This window comes from Strix aluco, chromosome 5 (assembly GCF_031877795.1).
Source record: "Strix aluco isolate bStrAlu1 chromosome 5, bStrAlu1.hap1, whole genome shotgun sequence".
In the NCBI taxonomy this organism is placed as follows: Eukaryota; Metazoa; Chordata; class Aves; order Strigiformes; family Strigidae; genus Strix; species Strix aluco.
Genome location: NC_133935.1, coordinates 65,996,310 through 66,021,054, shown reverse-complemented (window position 1 = coordinate 66,021,054; position 24,745 = coordinate 65,996,310). Strand labels below are relative to the sequence as shown.

Here is a 24,745-nt window from a genome sequence, read left to right as displayed (position 1 = left end):
CAAAGCACCACAGTGAGTACTTCTGTCCAATTTATCTTCCAGGAGCAATCACGCCTTGGACGGAAGCCCATTTCTAACAATTTATTTTTCATGTCTGGACAAGGCAATATAAATTCTACACAATTTAATCTCTTGGTTAATAGACTTAGCCGTTATAGCTGAAATACACAAGTTTAACAATAAGACTAAAATACCCAGAATACTTAAGTCCGAGAAATGTGTTTGCTGGCTTCAGTTCAGGACAAGTAGAAGCAATAGAGTAAACCGCCACAGACAGGGGAACTGTGGCAAGACCTGCCAAGAGGTTACACTGGACTCCGCACAACTGCCTACAGAAGAACAACTGCTCCGAGCAGGGCACAAAAATCGGCTACAAAAAATCTTTAATTGTCAGCAAAGCTCCTCCAAAGGGCTGGGAAGCACCTAGACGCCCCGACAACTCGCCTTGGCTCCTTGGGTCAGCGCTACCCTAAATTACAGGGACGCTGGGCCGAAAACCACCGAGGATCATTTTGCCCATCACGTTTCTCCACGTGGTTGCTTCATTCTGCTTTCAAGCTGCAGTTCAGTGAACAGGCTGCATTTACCTCTTCACCCTCACCCTCAAATTTGTTTGGATAAACAGGCTCTCCTTTGTTCCAGGCTGCTACTACATTTACACATTGTATTGTAAATCAGCTGGTACAAAGCAAGGCAGGCCCTTGAATGAAGACACTAGCATTTTTGTTCACAGCAAAATTAAACAAGAGGCACAGAACTCCATTTATAACCTCAGTCTGGAAACAATTGGGTTTTAAAAGGTGAGAGGTTTTAAAAAGTTTACTAAACAAACTTAAGACAGTTACAGAGTCTATAGAGTCAGTTCACAAACAAATTCAAGGCTGTATAAATTGCCAAAGCAGTGTTATTTCTGAAGAGAACTTTGAACAGTTTAAAAGCTTGCTTTCTCGCTGTTTCAAGGGCCCAAGAATTACTAGCAAGTGATTTAGCTTTTACTGAGTACATAAATAGAGAGGAATTATTCAGAGAGGAAGGGAATGAACTATTTACCATGTCTATTAAAGACAAGAGACCTAAATAGCATCCAGGAGTTGCAGGATAAACATCAGAAAAAACTTCATAGTTGAGCAGAGGAATAGACAACTACGAAGTCTTCCCCATCAGAGGTCTGGAGAAGAGGTTCAACAAGCATCTGTACCTAATGGCTTAACCACAGCCGATTCTGCCGTATGACAGAGGATGGACTCTGTATATGGCCTCTTCAAATCCCTCCCCAAACCTATTTTCCATTATTTTAAACGTTATTTTAAAATCAACTGAGTTTGCTGAGACTACTCCCAGGGGTTGATAGGTCAGTACAGCCCAGCAGAAAAGAGATCAAAAATAATCATTATTTGATAGATGCCCGGGTTTTCTGGAAAGCCATCATCTCATTCCCATAACTGAGTATGTATTCACAGTAAGAAAATAAATAAAATAAAATTTGTACTGGCTGATCCAAAGGCCAGGAATAAATTGCATCTGATGTTGTCTGCAGTCCAGAAGTGAGGCCCTCTGATGGAATGCTATGGAGAAGCTTCTGTGGCACATATGTAGGATGTCATTCACTGCTGCAGACAGCCCTTGCGCCTTTCATAAACATCAAGCTTAAAATATTAATCCCAAGTCTCAAACATAAGTTTGAATGGCAAAAATATTTTCAGTCCTTTGATTAATTTAAGGGAGGGGAGGGGGGGCAGGCAGAAATGTTATGGATTTGGGTTTAAAAGATTTTTAGCCTGATTACAAGAAGTATGTTAAAATACGAAGTCTTCAACAGACTCCTTTTGGTGCATCAGCCATCCGTGGTACAAAGATGGCAGATGTTTTGGTAATAGATGCAAAAGAGAAAAAAAAAAAAGAAAAAAAAAAAATCAGGAAAGAGAGGGCATGCCCCCATTTGATGTTTCAGAAGCCAGGGCATCACTGTCCACACTGTAATTCTGACATGATCTGATGGTCCATGTTTACCCTCAGCAGTAAAAGCCAGAATGGGAAGGTGGGCTCCCACTTGCTCTGGTCCCTTCAGAGGCCAGAAAGCATTTGCTGAGCACAATAAAGGGAAGCTCGACCTCTGCTTCACCACCAGCCCCAGCAACACCACAGTCGGCCGCAGTCATTTCTTCCCTCAGGCACTCCCCAAGCATAAGAGCCATAACTGAGGTGACTGCCCAAGCTGCTGCACCCTTGGCCACAAAAAATAAAAAATCTGATACAGTCCTGAGCATGGCAACTTCACTCTGCCACCCTGGGAGCAGTCGGTTCCCAGCAGCATGAGGGCTGCCCCATCTTGCAGCAGGGAAGGAGGCAGAGGTGTGCCACCACGGCTGCTGGGAGCACCGCGGATGCCATGACCAAAGCCTTCTCCCAAGTGCCACACACATCCCTGCCAGGAGAGCTGGCACAATGCCTCCCACAGGCTGAGTTCAACCCCCAGGCCCTGACCGGCTTGTATCAGTCCCCCCCTGTGCTGTGCCCTGCCCTGAACTTCCAGCCCTGCCTCTTGATAAGTGATTTACCTTTTATTCCACTTCTCTCCATCTTCAAACACATCATTAGCAGTTTAATCAGCACTGGAACACTTCCCCTGCCACCAAGCATCACTTGGAGCATGACCAGGGCTTTGCCCTCTCTCCTCCCTCTCCCAAGCTGCCCTTCCCTCTCCGAGCAGTGTTTCACACAGGGACTCTTTGGTTTCATCCCTTTCACCTGAAGATGCCACAAAACATGGAGAGAGCACCTCATGGAACAAGCGACACTCTCACCTGAAGCTGGATCCGTTTCTGCCCTGAGCCAACACTGCCGCTATGGAAATGATGTTTGAGGGAGTGAAAAGAAGTCAGCCACCCACAAGTACGTGAGGGTCTGGAAACCCTGTAATTTGCGCCATGAAGAGAGATTACAGCCCATCTCTTCCAGCCGGAGTACAAAGGAATTCAGATTGAATTGTGCTTCCCCTCCTCTCCTCCCCCGGCCCCCTGCTTAGCTAAATAACTAAAGCCAATACATATAACCATGTCCCTAGCTTGTTGACATAATCCGACACTTTGCCACCACTGCCCCCCTCGTGGGGGCGCCGGCACTGCCCTTGGGAAACCATCCGTTATCTGAAATCGTCTCCTGAAATCTGGCATGTCACGAGGTTTTCCTGTGGTTTAGTCTGAACCTGTGCTGATGGGCTCCAAGTGCTCCACCACCAAGATTTATTTTCCTGCTTGGAGATAATACTGCTGAAACATCTATAAAAACAAATCCATACACTTTAATATTAAGCCTTTGCACTAAGTATTAAAGTGATACTGCCAGATGAAAGGGACTGTAATATATTTTTTAATACCCCATTTTAAACTCTCCCTCAGATTATTACCTATGAAAGAGATTTTAATATCTATTCTTTCACTTAGGTGTGTGACACCCGCCTGTCCTCCATTTTTTCTCCAGGTACATAACAGTTACCAAGGCCCACCTGGCATTTCACTAAGCTCTGTTCCAAAGGCAGCAGTGGTGGAGGTCAGGGGAACCTGCATGTCACGCACACAACCGAGGGCTGGGACAACGAGCGCCTGTGGCTCCCCCAGACACATGGCGAAGGAAAACCGGGAGACAGATGTCCCACAGGGAGGGAAGACACTGCTGTCCCAGCAGCAGCACCACCCCAACCTCCCACTGCCAGACCAGCCCTCGGTTGCAGACATCAGCTACACTTCTGGCAGCCACCTTGGCACTGCTTCTCACCTCCAGCACGGGATGGAAATAGGTATTGAAATTTTGTAACGACAGAAAACTCAACCTGTCACTTCCCATTTTAGTAATTTCTTATTGTGACAAGCAGGGGCAAATTTGACCAAAAGGCTCCTAATACGAAGACCATACTGAGTCCTGAACAAAGAAAAACGTGCTTAAAAGCTCTCAGCTAGTATCGCTATGTTGCACACAGACAATAAGGAGCTGTAAGAAGCTTTTCTGTCTTATGTGTCTTTGACTATTAGGGCGACTAAAAACCGGAGCAAAATCATTTAGCAAAAAAATCCCTCAAAATAAAAACAAACAACATCCCCCAACAATATCCCTCCAAAGACACAAAGAAATAACTCGGTGCCTTTTTTGTTCTTAAATAAAGGCAGGCAAGAAGAAAGCGTGGCTGCCCCTGGAACCGTTGCGAGCAGGAACTCCCAGAGGAGAGGACAATAGGGACCCAGTGCCCACTGTCTCAGCCCTGCGCCCAACAAGTTCCTTCAACTACTCTGGGTCTTGGTTTCCACATCTGCAGAGTGGGGATAATAACAGGTCTTTACATCACAGGGGTGTTACAAAGATCAATTAGTTAATGTATGAAAAGCGCTTTGAAGATATAGCAGGTGGTGAGTATTATTATGCAAATAACATGATTTAAGAAAATCACAAGTGCTGGATTAATACTAATCCCTTTGATATTTAAAAGACAGCATTTTTTTCATATTTTAAAGCAGTGAGCATTTATGTTATAGCTTCGCATGGCTGCTGCAACAACAATTTTTAACCTTTTCATTTTGTACAGCTCAATACATAAAACTCCTCTGCAGACATCTTTACAAAATCCAATCTCATCTCAAAGCTAGGACTAGTGGAAGAAATTATACATGTTGATGAACTGGATAACTAGATCCTATGCAGGAATATTTCTCAGAGGATAGAATGTCACAGGCCTAACTTACTGTAACAAACATTGCAGACTCTTTCGGTTTTAGGGCTTTTTTTGGAAGCACACTAATTTCACGCATCGAGGCATTTGTAAAACAATATAGCTGCTACCTAATTATGCCATTTTATATGGTGGAGAGAGTGGAGAAAGAGAGAAGGATATGGTTCATTCACTTCTTCCAAGGCTGCATATCTGAATTGTTAAAAATAATTAAAAAATAATTTAAAAAATAATCTAATGTCTAATGGCCTCATTTGGTGGTCCTGCTTGGAGATCAGGCCATTGCAATATCTGCTTCAACTTCCAGCAAGTGACCGCAAAACCACTTCTGCTTTAGGTGGATGCAGGGAGTGGAGCAGATAGCCACAAGCCAGCCCAGAAACGCAGCCTGGCTCAGAGCTTGCAACTTGCAAGAGACAAACAGGACAAAGAACCCGAGGTGAGCAGCAACATCAGAAACCAAGGAGAGAGCACAGGCAAGACCAGCCATCCCCCTGGTTTCCTGCCTTGCCTTTCCCAGACCTCTCTGTGAAAGCAAGACATACTACCCAGTGCCTAAAACCTCCCTGTGCTTCCAGGATTACCACTGCCACATTCCCTTTCTGTGAGGAAGCCTGTTTCTTGTCTCCTGCACCATAAAATTTAGTGTAAACCAGCTGGTGCATTCAGTCTAGGAATTTACAATATTGCTGTGGTTAAAAAATCTTAATATTAACCCCCTATGGAATGCATGTCTGAAATTGATATTAATGAAACAAGATCAGACATTAATGTTCTGTACAGCGGGTTCCTCAAGCTGTGCTGTAGCGTCAAATCAAATCTTTTCCCAAGTCAACGTACAAAATACAAATAGAGGATGGCAGGTAGTATTGACGTGGGAGGAAGCAGCAGGAGCATTTTAAAACTTGAGAAGCTCTTAAGTTTGCAGCTATGGGCAGCTACACTTCCTCTCCTACCACATCTCCCACAGCAGCCATATTAATAGCTATTCAATACAGTAATAGGATCCAAGCTGTACACTTAGTTGTTGGGGCTTTTTAAATCTCCCAGTCAATATCAAAAGCATTCGGCTGCTCTTTAGGAGGAATAATTTTGCACTCTAGGAACAGTGAGGCATTTGCAACACTCCCGAGGAACACTGGTGAAGGATTTCCTTTGCATGCCTCTGCTTGTGATTGATGCGGTGATACTTTAACCGGACCCAGTTGTACAGATTCACAATTTAATTTTCTTGTGTAAACAGGCATTCAATGTAATCTTAGTGTGTTCTTGTTAGTTAAGTTATATAATTTACTTACAACATAGATCCGAACCACCACCTGAGGGTCATTCTTCAGACAGAGGGGACCCTTGAGGGTGTCCAAGCACAAACACCTTTGGACACATGATTTCTACTCCTAGATCTGCCAGGCTTAGAGCATAAATCCGCAGTTCTGATCCTGGGAAGAAAATAAGTACAGCCCCATCCTTCACTCTGCTCTCCTGTAAAAAGGTAGTCACCTCCTCTCCCAAAAAAAATCTAATGATAGACCACTCTGTTGAAGAACAACTCCCAAGTGGGAAGATGAGGCAGCATCATGCTTTTTCCATCTTCAAAGGGAATCAAATTCCCCTTTGTTTCTAATCCAAAGGAGAAAGTGAATTTCTCTCTCAAGAGTACCCCCGCCCACAGGTGGCCTGAGGTTTGGTATACTCTATTCCCAACACCTTCAGCTAATTCATCTTTTCTGAATGTTTTGAGTTTGCACACTTGAGGAAAGCAATCTGATTTTCCTGTAATCAGCTATTCAGTTTGAGGTACATGGATCCATCTTATTTAAGTAGGCCATAGATATTTATAGTTAAAATTAGAAACAGAAAAAAAATATTACACTATATTTAACATATACAGTCTGCAGACTATGCCAAAAAAAAAAAAAAAAAAAGGAGCTATTGTAACTGACAAAGAAGTAGATAAGACATTGCCTTCTGTCTGACCAGGAAGCAAGAGTAAAGCCATTCAGTCAGAGGACAAAAAATAAACAAAAATCTGGATTCCCACCTGGTTTGCTGATCTTTGCACAAGGTAAGCCAGGAAGGTACAGTCTGTCCCACTAACTACTGCTGCCTTTTCTTCCCCAGAAGATAGGCAGAGAATGGGAAGGGGTATGTACTCTGATGAGTTGTACTTCAGCCACAAAGCTTTCTGGACTGCTGATCTCCTGGCTTTGTACGATCTGCATCACATTTGTAATTGTATTTACCTGGACAGCTTTAACCTCATTAAGGATTCACAGGTAAAAAGCAGAAGCTGAATCAAATCTCATAAAGCAGTGTCTGCTTCATGGGGGCTAAGCTAAGGAGAAAGCTACCTCAGCTCCTAATCTCTTAGGTTTATAAAGAGGATATTCATAATTTCACTCAGGAAAAAAAAAAAAATCTATGTCAATTGAGGTGAGGTTTATTTGAACTAAAGAGCAAAAAAGTTATTGTGTGGTGTGGGATGTTTGATCTCATGCTTTACTGAAGCACAACTATTTAAAAAGAAATTATTTCAGGAACACATCATCCTTACCTTGTGGCTAATATATATATAAATGACTAAAAAAAAAAGTACTTAAATTGCAATATTTCCTCTCCCTTCAGGTAAACATAAGAGCTTAGCATTAAATCTGGATTTAAAAAAAAAAAAAAAAAAAAAAATCAAAATCAGCTCATGCATTCTAGGGACTACAAATACTGCCAAACTAGGCCCTTGCAGCTGAGTTTGCTGCTCTGCATTTGGCACAAGTACAATTGAAATATTCCAGAAGACAAATATGTTACATTCTTTCAGGTGTTTTGAGTTAACATTTACAGTACTCAAGGAATTTCTATTAAAAAACCCCTACCTTCAGCAAATCTCAAAACCTTCACTTGGAAACATGAAGGGAAAGTTTTCACATGACAGGGCATACTTTCCTTTAAAAACACATCAATTGTAACTATAAAAATGTATTCTACATATTATATACAATACATATAATTTTATATATATATATATATAATTTTTTTTTTTCATAACAGAGATCCTATTTCCGAAAAGGAGTAGAGAGCACTCCATGCATATAGGTACTTTTATGAAGTGGTTAGAAACGTGTGAAGGAGAATCACTATGAGTTATTACGATACTGTCCTTTGAGGCATGACAAGGGAGTAAGATTGCTAATGAATGGTCTTCTTTTGGGACGGGTGAACTCTTAGCTTTCTATTTGTGTTACCACCCATGTGGGCTTTAAATTGAAGTTGTGTTTGTGCTCATGGCCTCATTAGATTATAACTCGACTGTTGATCTGAATTCCTGCAAGCCTCATACACTCAGGACCTGCCCTCTCTCGTTTGGAGGAGACCAAATAATGGTTATTCCTCTTTACAGCCACGCCATCCCCTTGTAGCTCAGCCTCAGGGTCAATAACCTTAGGTCTAGTTTTCACCTTTAACAAATTCTCCTATTGCTCAATTGGCAAAGGCTGTTCAATACCTAGGCTGGAGCTAAACATATTAAGCATTAACCATTTCTTTGTCGACTTTTTAAAGTCACATTTTTTAATAGTTGCCTACATTTGTCTCCTTGACTAAACACACCATGACAGCATCTGCATAATCTATGACAGGTATCATACCCTGTGACTGCTGTGTACCTGCCATTCCAGCATCCAGACTCACAGTTTCTAAATCAAAACTAAACATCATGGTAGCACATGGAAAACCTTCTAAGCTTCCTCCAAGAGCCTAACAGAGGTAAGAATCCTCATGTTTAGGTAAAGTCTGATTCAAAGTTATTTTTCATACGTGAAATTTTCTTTTACCCCATCCTTGGTATTTTGATTTTCTTTCTCTGCTGCAACCAATAAAACACCTTTACATCAATACATGAATAGTGGAGATCTTTTAAAGCCTCGCATTTTACAAGGTTTTCCTAAAGCTTCTGAAGAATATGAATGATCTATGCAGTGGCTCCATACATTAAAACACAACTTGGGCATACCAATCTCATTCTCTCCCTTTCTTCATTACTTAAAGAGCTATGAACCATCCTGGGATGCCTTGTACTAGGAGGGAAGGTACATAAGTAATTTCCTAGCTGCTCTATTTACTTTGCATACCTTGTGGGCAAAAGTTGGCAAGAAAGGACTGGAAGCTGTTTGCTTTGAAATTATCACCCCATTTACAAGATTCAAGAGCAAAGTCTTCTAAAATGAGGTAAGAGGGAAAAGGAAGTGACTATATGCATGGTTAACACTACAGAGTACATTAGCAGTGCACAGGAGGTCATTAGCTAAGAAAGAAATACAAGTACCAAGAAAGCTCCCCCACGAAGTGTATATGTACATGACATTTAGAGCACCCATAGAGAATAAAGGCACTAGCCAGTTCTACACAAAATGGCTGTATTCAGTTTAAAGCCACCTCGTATTATTCCCAATGGAAGCAAAGCTACACGGGGGCACTGCTGCTGTTGAAAGCACAAGCTCAACACCCAAACTTTCCTCCTCTCTTCCCTGACTAATAGGACCACCCAGGAGGGGATGGGTAAGAAAGGATGGGAGCTACAGACTCAAGTGGGGCTTGATAACACAAAGAATTTGGCAACAAAATTAGTTTAAGCAGGTTTTGAATCCTCTTTTTTTTCTGACCTTCCAGCTTCTCAAACATTGCAAAATAATGTGTTTGCAGCACCATGCTGTGAAACACATCAGAGAGGCAGTGAAACTTTTAAGTATTTTTTTTCAAAGTCATACAAGAACTACATATAATATAGTATAATGCCAGATCGGCTCTCCAGTTCACAGCACAGCTCCACGAAACAGTCATGGTGGCACAACCAAACAACTACTACTTACAGCAGAGCTGCCACCAAAGACTTCATATCATTGAATGATGGTCTGTGCATGCTGCTAACCCACTTGGAACAGAAACACGCCCCCCTGTGCCAAGTCATCTCGTGGGTACAGAGAGCCTGATGTGAAAGTGCTTTGTAGGCAGCTTTGCTCAAGCCAGGAAAACTGGGGATGCAGGTCTGCTTTTGCATAGGGGCTTTTGGGGAGAGGACATAGAAGAGCTTATAGAATTAGCAGGTATCCACCTTTCCTGGTCAAGAAGGAATGCTGCAGCATCCACTTGCCCTACTTATATATGACAAAAATACCACTGAATTGTATTTCTCATCTACAAATTCCTCAAAATTCCCCAAAAAGAGGCAATGCCAAAATAAAAAAACAAAAAAAAAATCAGACAGAAATTAAATTACTTGCTAAAGGCAGAAACAAAACCAGAATGCATGAAGTCAAGAAACCTACAGAAGAAACCTACAGGACCCCACTGCATACAGGGGATCACAAAGATGGCAGTCTGGATGCCAAACCTACACACAAAGCAGCCCTGACTTCTTCTGGTATTCCAGTAGATACGCCTGTTTCATCTGACCAATGCCACTGAACTACACATGGTGTAGAAGTATCTGTTTGGGATAGAGACACAGCAGCAGACAACCTGGCCATGCTAAGTTACTGTACATGAAAGGTGTGAGCAAATAGAAAAGTCTGTGAGAGACAGCAAAGGAATCAAGTACGTAGCCACTTCTGGACATGAATTTACCAGTGTTGTCTTTTCACAACAAGCTGAGTAATAATGTAGAGGAACTCTTCAGTGCTGCCTCATGCAAAAGCTCCTAACTTCCAAGGCTGCTAAATCCTCTTCTGATATCAGAGTTCCAGTTCAAGTATATTTCAAGTAGATTAATTATGCCACAGATAACAGAAAACACAGTTCTGCCTCTTCAAATTATCAGTAGGACAAAACACCATGAAGAGTTTAGTTTCAAGGATGCTGTTTACATTTACTCACTTATTTTACAGGCCTCAGGATCAAAATGAAAAGATAATAACTAATTGCTACAACTGGGAAAAGTAAATTGGAAAGTCCTTACCGAGTACACCTGTACACAATAATTCGAACAGCGGCTGTATAAGCAACACAGATTGCAAAAGTGCAATTAGAGAAGTGGAAAGTGTTACTCTGAGCAATTGAGATACTATGTTTTGATAACTAAGTTACCTTGGAGATGATTCACACACACAAGTTGCTTAATGTCATTTTACACTACAGGTCCAGGAGGTATAAAAAATATGCATAAAAATCACTATTAAATCAGACAGTATCCAAGACAATTACAAAGTAAATACATTTTCATGCCAGATTATTGCACTAAATTTGAGGCTGTAATATTTCAGCCTAAACCCAAAGCCCATAAACCCCATGCAGCCATCTCCTGTCTCGAGGCACCAAGTCAACTGCACTGCAATGCTCTACAAGAGGACCTCATCCTTCTCAAACAAGCAACACTCCACATTGGAAGAAGGAAGGGAGGTTTAAAAAAAAAAAACAACCACCACAACAAACTCAGTCTAAATTAGAGTTCTTAGCCCACCTGAGCAGCACGACCACCACTAGCGAAAGGGCCTTCTTGAGGCTCAGGCTTCTGTGCAAATAGCTTCCAGGATGAAGTGCCTTTTGACGTGTACTTGTTGCTGCTGGAAGAAACACAGAAAAGATGCTTCAGAGAAGACATAAGACAAGCGACTGGGCAACAGGCACAATCAAAGAGAAAATAGCTTGCTCAGGGGATTTACAGGTATCCTAAGCAAGGAATCATTTTGGAGCTGGCACCTCAAGACATCGTAGAAAATTCCTCATTTTCATCTGTATAAATGCAAAAGGGGGAAGAGTAAGGAAGGTAAAATCTACTGATTTCACACTGAATACAGCAATTAAAGACTTAAAGATATATCATAACAGTCAACAAACATCAAATCAACAGGATTTTAAAAACAGGGTATCAAAACATATAGGCCAAATATAGATTGAAAATTAGTTAACTGAAAGATCTCAAAAAAGTTTTCATTACTGAGTAACATCACCATGCAACTGTAATGCTCCTGTTGCAGTTTGCAATGACTGGAATTATGCTCTACATTACTTAAGTGTTTTATTAGCTACCTGGAAATAAGCATGTCCTTGGTGGTAAAATTAGTGGATTACATGCTTTAGTAGCATGATAAATAAAAATAGAATGGAAATCACACTGATTTAGCTCAATTACTTCTTAAGCTGGGCTCATTCCAACCAAAACAGCCTGAAGATACCTGAATGCAGATATACATATCCCATAACAAGGAATGCAGGTAAGGTTTGCAAATCAGAGGATCATGACCTTAATAAGCAGGAAAACAACAGGCACATGGAGGTCATCATAGCCTCGCAACTAAGCATCGCATTCAGAGCTTCTGTTGTTACTAAAAGGGTTAATGTGGTTCATGGATGCAAGGATATGAAAGTGAATGGAAATACTGAATAGGGTGGGATGGGGTATGCAATGGTGAAGAGTGGCACTGAAATACTGCACCCAGTTCCATGGCTGATGCTCAAAAAAAGATGCTGAAAATTAGAGAACATGCAGAGCAGAGCTATAAAATCAACTGGCATCAAGAAGGGGAAAATAGCATTATGTATAATAAGATTTAAAGACTTGGTCCTTCTGATAAGCCACACAGACAACTGACAGCTTACTTGATCTTTAAGGGGGAAAAAAAAAAAAAAATATCAGCAATAAAAACCACTCTAATACAGCCACAAGAAGACTTAAAAGGGACCAAAAGATGCAAGTCAAAAGCATAGAAGGCTCCTGTTAGAAATAAGATATAAATTTGAACAGGGAGAACGAACAGGAACAACATTCTTAAATATGGATTCTCTTTTCCTCAGTATTTTCAGGATGAGATATGCTTTAGCCCAAGGATTTGTTTGGCCCATGAGCAATAGCCAAATGAGACGGTCAAACAGCTGCAGGACTTGATGGCTCCTCTGATCTTAAATTCTGAATGACAGTCTCAAAAAAAAAAAAAAAGAAGAAACCAACAAACCCTCAAACAAAACAAAAAACAAAACAAACCCAAAAGGGTTTTGCCCTGATTTTTCACTAATACTACTGAACACTGAATTAAATGCACAATGGACTGTGAAATGCTTGCAAATCTTCCCCCAGCTAAATGTCAAACGAAGAGGCCATCTGTTAATAAACATAAACATCATCTCTCTGGAGTTTTATCCAATGTACTAATAAGCAAACTCATACCACCATTTAGTGCTATGGGATTGCCAAGGCAAGTGAAGTCTCTTGGTTTCTCTGAAACAGCTTTTCTCAACAGCTTGGGTGGGCAGAAGGAGACAACACCTGGAGCACACAGCAGATACATATTCCCAGTCACAAAGCCAGTTTCATGGTTACAGAGTTACTGACTCTTGAAAAACTTCTTCAAAGCACTCACAAAGACACCTTCTGCCTTAGCAAAAGCCTTTCAGACAAAACCACCTCCATTTAGCATGCTTGGGAGGAAAAATAAATATCCCAAAAGTCACCCACTTCAGTTGTTTTTCTAGGTTTGTAACTTATACCCGTAAGGGTGATGTGCATGCATCGTAACCCCAACTAGAGTTTACATGGATTATTAGTCAGTTCATGAGGGAAAAATGTCCAGTTGCTGATGAAGTGAATCAAAACTGCACAGAAAAACTTTTTAAAGCTTTTTAACTACTTACTAATCCCACAAGACTGGAAGCAGAAGAGGTTAAACTATTATTTTCATCGCCTTACAGTTCAACAGGCCCAACATTAAGTTTACACCAATTTGTCTCACACTGATTAAATAAGCATAGCACATGAGTTCAACACACGCTGTGGCAACATATTAAGGAAGGACAAATTAACGGTCTTTAAGAGGGAAACTGCACATTTTGGACTTCCAGTTGCAATGAGCATAACCAGATCCATTAAAGGGAAAGGACTAACTATTACAGGTTGAAGGAAACCATAGCCTACTACTTTTAACCATTCCAAGAGCCATGTATATTGAAGAAAGAGGCTTTTATTTGTTGTCTATGCCTAGGCTAAGTCCAAGCAAAGGATTATTAAACTGTCCTTCTGATTTGGGTCTGGAAACCTAACCTTGTATTTCAGTTGCACCCCCTTTACCAAATCAACATGGGTTTTTTTTCCACCCTCTGCTTTCTTCATATGGTTGAATACATTTGATTAATCACTGTTTTCCCACTGGGAAGACACTAGTTAAAGAACTGGTCCTTTATAAATTCTAAATAGTGATGCCACTAGGAGTGTACAAGCTAGATCTTCTTTATATACAGCTCTTACACACATCTGTCAGAAAGAGATACTATCTCTTCTTAAACTATCTAGAAGATAAACAAGAGCCCTAGGGAAAGAAATTTGAGGAGTTCACTCCTGAACTTTCTACGTATTTAAAACACAGTCAATTAGTATAGACAGAAGGTTAAGCTTGAAATGTGAGAAATCTTGATTTCTGCATCACTTCTCCAAGAGACTCAGATATCACCCTAATGATCCCTCTAGACATAGCAAGATTAGCATCAGGTTTATGAAAGCTTCCTTCAATCCAAATTGATACGTAGACCTAATGCAGCCTAACTAGAAATACACTAGCCAGGTCTATTCAGCAATAAGCACGAACACATCCTGTTCTAAAAAGGTAAATTCTGTAACAATTCAGTTGAAGTGCTAAAAATCCCATAGATTTTTATTTAAAGTCATGTTGATCACAGGCAGTTCCTATGTACTTAATCTGGCAGAGTGCTCCCAACAAGTCTACCTGTGCAAGTCCAGCACAGAAGTAGGGGAAGGACAGCTTAGGGACAAAGTTCCTCCACAGCTTCCTGGGTTTTGTAGGACTAAGAAGGCTTTTAAAACACCTTTAATAGAAAAAAAGAAATATGGCATATCTGCAGCACTAAGAAAACTGTGACTGTCAAGTAATACAAAATCCATTCACTGCAAATTACCGAAATCATAGAATGGTTTGGGTTGGAAGGGACCTTAAAGATCATTTAGTTCCAAACCCCCTGCCATGGGCAGACACCTTCCACTAGGCCAGGTTGCTTAAAGCCCCATCCAACCTGGCCTTGAACACTTCCAGGGAAGGGGCATCCCCTTCTCTGGGCAACCTGTTCCACTGCCTCACCACCCTCACAGTAAAGAATTTATTCCTTATATCTAATCTAAAACTACCCTCTTTCAGTTTAAAACTGTTACCCCTTGTCCTGTCACTGCATGCTCTTGTAAAAAGTCCCTCTCCAGCTTTCTTATAGGCCCCCTTTAGGTACTGAAAGGCTGCTATAAGGTCTCCCCAGATCCTTCTCTTCTCCAGGCTGAACTACCCCAAATCTCTCATCCTGTCTTCACAGGTGCTCCAGATGTCTGATCATCTCTGTGGCCTCCTCTGGACCTGTTTGAGCAGGTCTATGTCCTTCTCATGTTGAGGGCCCAGAGCTGGACACAGTACTCCAGGTGGGGTCTCAGAAGACCAGAGTAGAGGGGAAGAATCACCTCCCTCAACCTGCTGGTCATGCTTCTTTTGATGTAGTCCAGGGTACAGCTGGCTTTCTGGGCTGCGAGCGCATATTGCCAGGTCACATCAAGCATCTCGTCAACCAAGTCCTTCTCCACAGGGCTGCTCTCAACCCACTTATCGCCCAGCCTGTATTTGTGCTTGGGATTGCCCCAACCCATGTGCAGGACTTTGCACCTGGCCTTGTTGAACTTCATGAAGATTGCGTGGGCCTACCTCTCAAGACTGTCAAGGTCCCTCTGAATGGCATCTCTTTCCTCCAGCACGTTGACTGCATCACAGTTTGGTGTCATCGGCAAATTTGCTGTGGGTGCACTCAATCCCACTGTCCATGTCACTGACAAAAATGTTAAACAGCGCCACTCCCAACACCAACACCTGAAGAATGCCATTTGTCACTGCTCTCCACTTGGACATTGAACCGTTGACTGCAACTATTTGAGTGCGACCACCAAGCCAATTCCTTATCCACTGAGTGGTCCATCTGTGAAATCCACATCTCTCAGATTTAGAGACAAGGATGTCATGCGGGACAGTGTCAAATGCTTTGCACAAGTGCAGGTAGATGATGTCAGTTGCTCTTCCCTTATCCACCAACACTGTAACACCATCGTAGAAGGCCACCAAGTTTGTCAGGCACAATTTGCCCTTAGTGAAGCCATGCTGGCTGTCACCAATCACCTCCTTATTTTCCATGTGCCCTAGCATAGTTTCCAGTGGGATGTGCTCCATGATCTTGCTGGGCACAAAGGTAAGACTGACTGCCTCCGCTTTTTATCCACGGTCTTAAATTAGTGATGCTAGTTCACAAGAAAAGCAAGTGAAACACTAGAAATAAGGTTTTACTTAGATAACTAAATTTTTGAAGACACACTTTGATTGAATAAATCAAACTACTAATTTCATTTATTTCCAAGATTGCAAAGGAGTTTTCCTGAGGGCAGGTGGTGGAAGAGAGCATGTCGAAGATGAACCCAGAAAGGCAGAAACTTAGAAGCTAACCACAAAGGTGGAGCAAGGTCAGAAGTGCCTCAGAAGGTGCTGGGTGGACTCCGTCCACCGACGAGTGCCAAGGCTCCCGAGCCCAGGGAGCTCGGCACGGAGCTAATCATCAATCCACGCTGGCGCCAGCTCCCAGAAGTCAAATTCCAAAGAGAAACCGAGCGTCCTGACAAGCATGTGACTGGTGACCACAGCTCTGCTGACACATTCCTGGGGACAAACTCTGCCCTGTGTTATGGCGGTCTCAGGTTGAGCAATTGTGCAGGGCCTGATCATCAAGTTGCCTCTGAGATTTTTTTTAATAATCGTTACTAACATTTGTTAAGCACAGACACTTTTGGACATTACGTCAAGTAAGTTTTCCCTCAACCTTATGAGATGGAAACTTAGACAGATTCAAAAGCTATGTATTTTCAGAGACTTAACTGCAGACAGAAACAGAAATACTTGATTTTAACAGATAACCAAATTACTATCTGCCTAAAGAAAACAAGTTCCAACTCCACAAGGTCCCCTGAACAGCCTTCCAGTCAGCCCAGTTGCTCCAGGTCTTGGGCAAGCAAGTGCTCTCTCCCTCCTCCATCCATCCCCTGGAGCCTCCAGGGGCACAGACTCTAGAGACTCTTTTTGTAGCCATATCTGAGCAGTTTTGTAGACAGTTAGAGAGCTTTGTGTACCACTAAGCCACTGACGGTTAGATAAAATGGCTATCTTCAATTCCCTATTTCCACTTTGTCTACATGAGTTTTGCCCACGCAAAGAGTAGGAGGTCAAACCACTTACTATCCAAATTTTATTTTATTTTTTAAATAGACACCCCCCTCAATGATTTACTCAGGCTGTGTTGATTTTTGTTTTTTCTTTTTTTTTTAACAAGGATTAACAGAACAATGTCAAGTCCAAGCCAGCCTCAAACAAAACTCTTAAAGTAATACTCTACTAATCCTAGCTATCCCTGGCTTTATTATAGCTAATAATGGCCTTTTTTTTTCTTTATTCTAATGGTATCCACTTAAATAGAAGAGGACACCCCCCCACACACACACTATAAGCTGAGCTTCACAACTTCCTGTGGTGCATGAGAAAACCTGCAACAAAAGCCCAAATAAATATCCACTACTGAGTTGAACTAAAAGATAAAGGTGAAGAAGTAGGAGGAACACCACATTGGGGTTGTTTGTTTACTCAATTCCATCTTAATTATTTAGACTCTCATCTCACTAACAGCTGTGCAGGTGCTAACTTTACTTCAAGAAGGACCTACAGTTTTTGTTTGCATAAATCAAGTACGTTTAATCAAGTGCACATTAGCTCATCAACACATTGGATCTGATGAGGAACTTCGTAAGTGACAATGCCAAGCTATTTTGGTGAATATTCATTATAGAACAGTCTGACTGGAGGAGAGTGAGAACAAAATGACAGTAAAAGAACGGTAGCAATTACTTTACTAGCAGTTAAAGCTGCCATTAACTGCTTGCTGGCAAAAGCTTAAAGTTGCAAACCCCAATTTAAGCTTGTTACCTTAATTTTACAATTGTAATTCAATATTCAGAATGTGACACTAGTGTAATAAATACCTTCATTCAGTGCTTCATACAATAAATAATTTTAAAGTGTATGAAAAGTTTCAAATTATAGCCATTACAGAAATACAAATGCTTAGTATTACACCTTCATAAAAATAAATAAATGTGCAAACCATTTTTTCAAAACCAAGCCAGAATCCAAACCCATTAGCAACAAGTCACTGAAATTTTTTTGTTCGTAACAGGCATTCATGAAGAGATCTCCCTTTAAAACAGAATTTGTTCTTAGGAAGCTTCTGCATGCAAGGCAAACAGCTCCCAGTTTTGTAAAATTATATAAAGCCTTTATGCCACTTCCAACATCTGTAGGAAAATTCAGGCAGAAGAGGGCTGTGCCCTTAGTGAGGACATTTTACATAATAGGTCTTTAAGTCAGATGGACAAAACAAGATTTGGCTAAACAAAAACACTCTTCCTTCACTTGCTAATTCCCAGAATGGATAAACGAGGAGGAGAAGAAGAGGAGGGCTGTTTGGGTGCACTGCCTACTACATCCTTCTTAAATCCAGAAACTCGCATGTTGTGACCGACCTACTGAAGTCATGCAACCTCTTCTTGCGCAGAGCTGCCTCCCTGCTACCACTGCCCACTGAGACACGGTACGGGGTAGTTCACTGGAGTCACGTTTGCCATTTCAGAAAAACATAGGTGCTTACGGGCTCTGGTTCACAACTGCAGCTTGATTTAGCTGACCCCAGCTATTTGCCTTGTCCCTCTGCCAGGACAGAGAAACGAACAGGATGCTCATGCTCTTGGACTTCGCAACATTACACACTAACATCAACAGCCATAAAACACAGTTTATATTCATATGCCAGGCTGTAAACTCTGGCAGATTCAAAGTCCAATAGAAAACAAGGCTGAATGGCAGAGTAACCTCTGGCAAAGGGACAGAATGAACAGCTGGATGCTTTAGCTCCTGAAGCATACGTCAGAGTCACAAGTGTATTTATTGTGCTATCCTTCCCACATCGTCAACAATCCCGGAGTATCAAAGAAGTCTGATTATCAACGCTATTGTAACAGACTATCGCGAGCACCCAAAGCTTCAGGTGCATGTTTTGCGGGTTCATTTTACTACAAAACACATCATCACATTTTGGTGGGTTGACCCCAGCTTCTCACAGTTATGTCAGATCATTTAAAAAGCTTTTGGCACCAGAAGCCACCACTGAAACTCCTTTCCCAAACACTACCACCATTTACTTTCTGTATTGGTTTAAGTAATACATTCTAAGAAAGATAATTTTCTACTTCATGTGCAGTCAGACTAGGTTCCCACCAGGGCTTCAGACCCAAAAATATTCAAGGCAAGAAGGACAAGCCATGCCAGGCTTAGAAGCAGACTTCCTCCCTTTTGTTTTGCCTGGAAGCATGCTCTGTTCTGGCTTCTCCATCACAGGCAGCAGCCCCGGTACCCAAGTGCACTTGGTCTGTCTCACAACCCAAGAGGCAAGCTGGGCATTAAGTGCCAGCCCAACCTGCAAATGTAATCACTCCCTAGCTCACAGCGAATGGGTCACCCAGCTGATTTGCCTACAGCATGATACACAATGCTGGTCCTGCAAGGCCAGTTATATATTTCAAGCTTTGGAAAGGGAAAAAAAAAGGAGATTTTTCAGCCCAGCTTTGGAGTTGACGCCTTCAGAAAAGAACTGTAAAGCAAGCTGAAGCCAACTCTAGGTACATACCAGCAGCCTATTACTTACCAACCTTTGCTTCCTTCTAGATTCCATTGTAATGAGAACATAAACAGTAAAATGTATCTCCCTCGAATGAATTACCTATTCAGAGTTCCCTCTGGTGTTCAATAAGCTAATCATCACATTCAAGGTAACAGCCTTAGTTACAAAAGCATCAAGTTCCCTCGCAAGCAAGTTCTCATTCCATGAGGAGCTCAGCGATAGGGACGGGACGGCAGGGTGTAATTCACAGACAACAAAGGCAATGCTATTTGCCATGAGATTTCAGAGACGCGATAAACTTCCTTCTTTGTATATCCACCCGAGTGTCTGACTAACCCAGAAGGGACCCAGATCGCTATTGATCTCTTCTGTCTCCGGGTGTCACCGAGACTGGCGCAGTCTCGGAGAAGGCAAAGTCACAAGTCACAGGTACAGCCCAGCTACCCCGGGCAGGCAGAGGTGTTCTGCACCTCCCGAATAACTACGCCTTGAGTCACAAGCCTGTCCAGCCTCGCACTTTCATTCGCCTGCACGAAACACGAGCAAAGTACAGTGTATCTAATTAACAGTTCGGAAAGAAAGTTTAAAGCTGCCTCTGCAAAGAGACAAAACGCAGGAGCACCCGAACGAGCTCCCGAGCCGGCGGTGCGCAGGCGGAGCGCGGGGCCGGCGCCGGGCCGAGCCGCCACACCGGGGCTGCCGAGCCATTGCGAGACTCCCGGGAGGGCGGCTGACACCCCCCCGCCCCCCGCCAGCGCGGCTGCGCTTCGGCGGCGGCAGCGGAGAGAGCTCGGCCGGACCCTGGCGCCCCGCGGCTGCCGGGCGGGAGGAGCCGCCGCCCCGCGCCTCCCCCCGGCCCTGCGCGGCGGCTCGGGAAAGGCGCTCAAAGTCCGGAGCCGCCACTCGGGAGCCCCTTAACCAAAACCATCTGGGGCGCGGGCGGCGCGGCGGAAGCCCCCCGTCGCCCCAGGGGCCGCGGCCGAGGAAGGGGGAAGTTGCTTTGCCCGCGATTCAGCGGCTCCCGAGCCAGGGGAAGACCGGGAGGGGTGGGGGGGTCCTCGCCGCGATATCCGCCCCCGCCGCATCCCGAGGCGCGCAGCGGCAGGGCTGGGGGCTGCGTTACCTTCAACAGGTGCAGGCGCCGGCGGGAGGGAGCCCCGCGGGCGCGGACCGTCCGAGGGGCAGCGACGGCGCCCGGGAGCCCAGGGCGGGCGGCGGCGGGCTGGGCAGAGGCGCTACGGCAGCCCCCGGCGGCCGCCCATGCTCCCGGCGGGCCCCGCCGCCGCCACAGCAGCCGGAGTCAGCGCGAAGGCGGCAGCGGCTGCGGCCACCTCCGAGAGGAAGGAGGAGAGCGTCGGGGAGCGAGGGAGGGGAAAGCAGAGAGAGAGGAGAGAGAAACCGCCCCGAGAGAAATCAATCATCACATGACGGTCGCGATCCGCCGCCGCCCCCCGACAGCCGGAGCCTACGCCGGGGAGCCGGGGAAAAGCTGCGAGGAGGGGACACACCTGTAGGCGCAGCACATATCCGCTGTGAGCACAATGCGAGACAGGAAACTGAAAAAACAGCCCAGGGAAGGAGAGAGGCTCCCGTTCGTCCCTCCTTCCCTCCCTCCGTCCCTCCCTCCCTCCACTCCGTCCTCCTCCTTTTCTCTCCACCCCCTGCCCCCGGCCAGGATCCGCTTCCAGCGCTGTCTCACGCAGGGGGATCCAGGCGGAGGCCTGGGAGGAGGCAGGGGCAGCACTTTCTCTCCCTTTTCCTTTCCCCGTCTCCGCTTTGTTTTGCCCGCCAGCCAGGCAGAGCCGGCGCGGCGGAGCGGGGCCGCCCGCGGAGCCGAGCGCTCCCGGGGAGCCCCGAGCTGGGGGCGCGCCGAGCCCCGCTGGGGAGCCGGGGTCGGGGCCGGCCAGCGCCCGGTGGGCAGCGCAGCCCTGCGGGCCCCGGGGCGGACAGCGGGGAGCGGGGCGGCGGCGGCGGGACTGCCGGGACTGCCCGGCCCGGCGCCTCCGGGCAGCCTCTGCCCGCGGCTGGGGCCGGCGCTGGCCGCCGTGGCGCTCCCCGGCGGGGCAGGGGGCACCGCTGGGGAAGGGTCTCCTGGCTGTTCTGTAGCCTTGGGGTACCTTGGCGTACTCCGGGGGTGTTCTGGGGACGCTCCTGCCTGCGTAGGGAACAGCGTCAATTCCACCCCTCACCCCTGAGCAGAGGCTCCCGGGCTCCCAGAGGTTGCCTCTCTTCTTTCACACCCTGCCGTGTCGTGGGGCCCGAAATACGCCACTGGCAACGTTTTTAGTGAACTTGGAGTGCTCCGGGGTTTATCCCTCTCAGGTAAACTCTCTGTAATCACAGCTTCTGGAGGTCTTCTCTCTTTCTCAGGCACTCTACTGGAAAGCCTGTGTGCAAATTTCTCCCGTCTTTCCCCCAGAAACATGCCAACAGGAGTTAATGCGGAGCCCACTGCCTCTGCCTGTGTGCAAACACAGCGTCGCCTTGCTTTAGCATGGTGATCTGCACCTTCGGAAGTCAAATTTGTCTCAACTGTGCCTAATGTAGGATAATCTATTAAAAAGAGGGATGCCTCAGAAGAATGGCTCAGGTAAGCTTTGGGCAACTTGTTAGACTTTGTCGGTAGCTTTCCATCAGTCAAATGTGGACCAGCAATGGTTCAAGGAGTAATTAATTGGCTGCTGTTGGCACTTTGAGTGCAGCTTCATTGAATGTTGTGTGCGTTGGGCTTCCCACCGAAACAACAGGAGAGAGCTGGTTCAAAAGCCACACTTCTCAAACAGCACCCTGGAAGTTGCTGAAAAATTGTCATTGCATCTCAGAACGGCAACAAATACCAAATAAACAAAAATCAACTCCAAAACCTGGGCAAGAGTAAAAAGTGAGAGACTGTTGGAGGAGATGTTAAAATCAGCTTTCAGACCATATCTGTGCGAAGTGCCACCACAGTCTTGGCAGTAGTTTGGGACCATTCAAACATAATGTGATGGTTTGTTGGCTTTTCCCCCTGGGGTTGTGCTCAGGAGGCAGGCTGTGCTGGCTGGGTCTCGCCAGTCTGACCCAGTTTTTGTGCTAACCTCCACCAGAAGTCCCTTGTCCTTGTTTTTTGCCTCATTCCTGTTCTTCACCTGACTGGGCTGAGTCACTTGTAAGATGAGAAAGAACACCCTGGCGTAATTGTGGAGCGTTTCAGAAGATCTGAATCCTCCCTCTGTACTTCTTTGCTTGCTGGAAGAGGGACAGGGAATCTGAAGAGGAGGGAGGTAGGACTTCCCTAGAAAAATTGGGTTAGTCGCATCCTGCAAGCCCTGGGAGGGATCCAGGACAGAGAAACTCACAGGCTGCTAATGGGCTTGGTAAGACCTCGCTTTCCAGGCTGCTTTTTTAACGTCTGGGCTTCTGGCCAGATTGTGCCCAAATTTTTGGCAGAATGCCCTGGAATTACCGGCCAGGCAGCTCTCCTTGTACCCTGGCCTGTGAATCCCTGCCTCCCAGCACGCTCTGCTCCAGGGGCTTTTGCTGGGGGCTCTGTCACTCCACCCTGCCTGCTCCAAACCTAGTGATCTGCTCGACCTACTGAGGGGGGAAGCCCCAGGTGTGGGCCCACACCTGCTCGTCGATGGCCACTGGCCAGGGCTGTACTTGCCATACTTCTGCTGTCTCATGGTGGCTGTCCCCAGGCTAAATCTAAGCCTTAGCCCCCTCCCAGCACACCACACACTTCCTCTGACTGGAACAGTTTCTTCCCACCCCTCTTGCTCTGGCCTCATAACAGCCTTTTTTTCTTTTTTTTTTTTTTTTTTTTAAGAAACCTGCCCATGGACACAGAGCCAGAGCAATGGTGACAGTTTATTTAATTCAAAAGAGGAGCTGGTGAAGTGAAGCTGTGCTGAATCCTCATCCAGTCCATAACACTTACCTGCTGTGCATTTGACCTTGCCAAGTGTGACAGGGATTATGAAGCTGAACTAGAGCTCGAGGTGGCCACACAGCATCCCATCCCAGGATAGCTGTGTTCTCTGCTAAGCCTCCATAAGTTACTGTTCTGCCAGGCACATGTGGATGTGCTTAAGCAGCAGCATGGCATGCTCTGGCTAGCTGGGTCACAAATGTGTGCCACAGCACTTTTGTTACTGAATTCAGTGCTGAATTCATCACTCAGCCCACTCACAAAGGTGCAATGTATTCACAAGGTGGTCTTCTGCCTCCCATTGGCCCTTCCTTGTCTTGAGGCCAGCATATTCTCCTCTCCCGTGGAGAAGTATGTGATATGGGGAGATACCTCCCCAGAGAACCCAGATAAGCAGCTGCACATCAAAAACTGCTATTTGCAGCTGAAGGATTATTCCCCTCCCTTATCACCACCCACCAAAAAAGAAAGAAAAAGAAGCCAAATCAAATCCTAAATGCAGAAATGCTTAGAAAAGAGCAACAAGTATCGAATGATTAACTTCCCAGACTCCTGGGGATCTTCACTGTCAGTGTGTGCTTACACACACATAGTGTGCAGCTCAGGGGAAAGTCTTACTCTCTCCCTCTCCAGTGTAAGAATGCAGATAATGGGACTGCATGTGAATAGGACTCTAGTCCAGATTTCAATTTCCTATTTATTTCCTCCCTCTGCACTCCCTCTTTCTCTCCTCACCTTGTTATCACCCGTTCATTACGTGCATCCTTCTGGGTTTTTTTTTTCTGCCTGTTATTATCTTTTACACTGGATGCAATGCCTGTGCCTCTCTCCTGCTTTCCTTCTCAGTGCCGTCAATTCTCAATTTTATCTAAGGCACAGCAATACACAGTATCCTTCCTACTGCCAAGACCTTCGAGGCCTGTAAAAAAGAGCCGAATTTCCAGCTGTCATTATTAAAAACACCTTGTTCCACGAGCAACAGAACTAATGAAGCTGGGTTTCCTGTGGCTTCGTCTCTGACTCACTCGTTGCTATAACCTCATCTCCCATTTCTCTTTCATGTCCGGTGTGACATCTCTTCTCAGTGGTGAGAGCGGCGGCAGCCGCTGTTGCTGGTCTGGATCACACGCGTGCTGCCTGCACAGAGCGGCTGCCTGCACTGCCAGGGCGACTGACTGCTGCCAAGCACAGCCCCTGAACAGCCGAGTTCCTCCTGCATCTCTCTGTTGGAAAACTAATTTGAGTCCCTAGTCACTGATGCTCACAAACCCCTGGGAACTTAATTATCTTTGAGGCTTCTACCTCTTTTATTCATTTGCTTGCAACTAGCCAATGTGTTCTGATGTTTTTATGAGGGGCTGATAGGCAAATAAACAGCCAGA

General features: G+C 44.9%; 1 protein-coding gene across 2 annotated transcripts in view; it reads right to left on the bottom strand.

The window, feature by feature from the left end:
• PLXNB2 (plexin B2) overlaps positions 1-20,592 on the bottom strand; it is a 262,361-nt gene extending 241,769 nt beyond the window's left edge. Inside the window, exons 1-2 of one of the 2 annotated variants that reach the window (XM_074827664.1) lie at positions 20,577-20,592; positions 11,169-11,271 (exon numbers count right to left, since the gene is read on the bottom strand). The gene's annotated coding sequence lies outside the window, so the exon portion shown is untranslated. Of the gene's footprint in view, positions 1-11,168; positions 11,272-20,576 lie in introns of those variants that run through there. The other variant, XM_074827665.1, reaches the window with a different exon arrangement.
• Between the last annotated feature and the right edge of the window lie 4,153 nt (positions 20,593-24,745).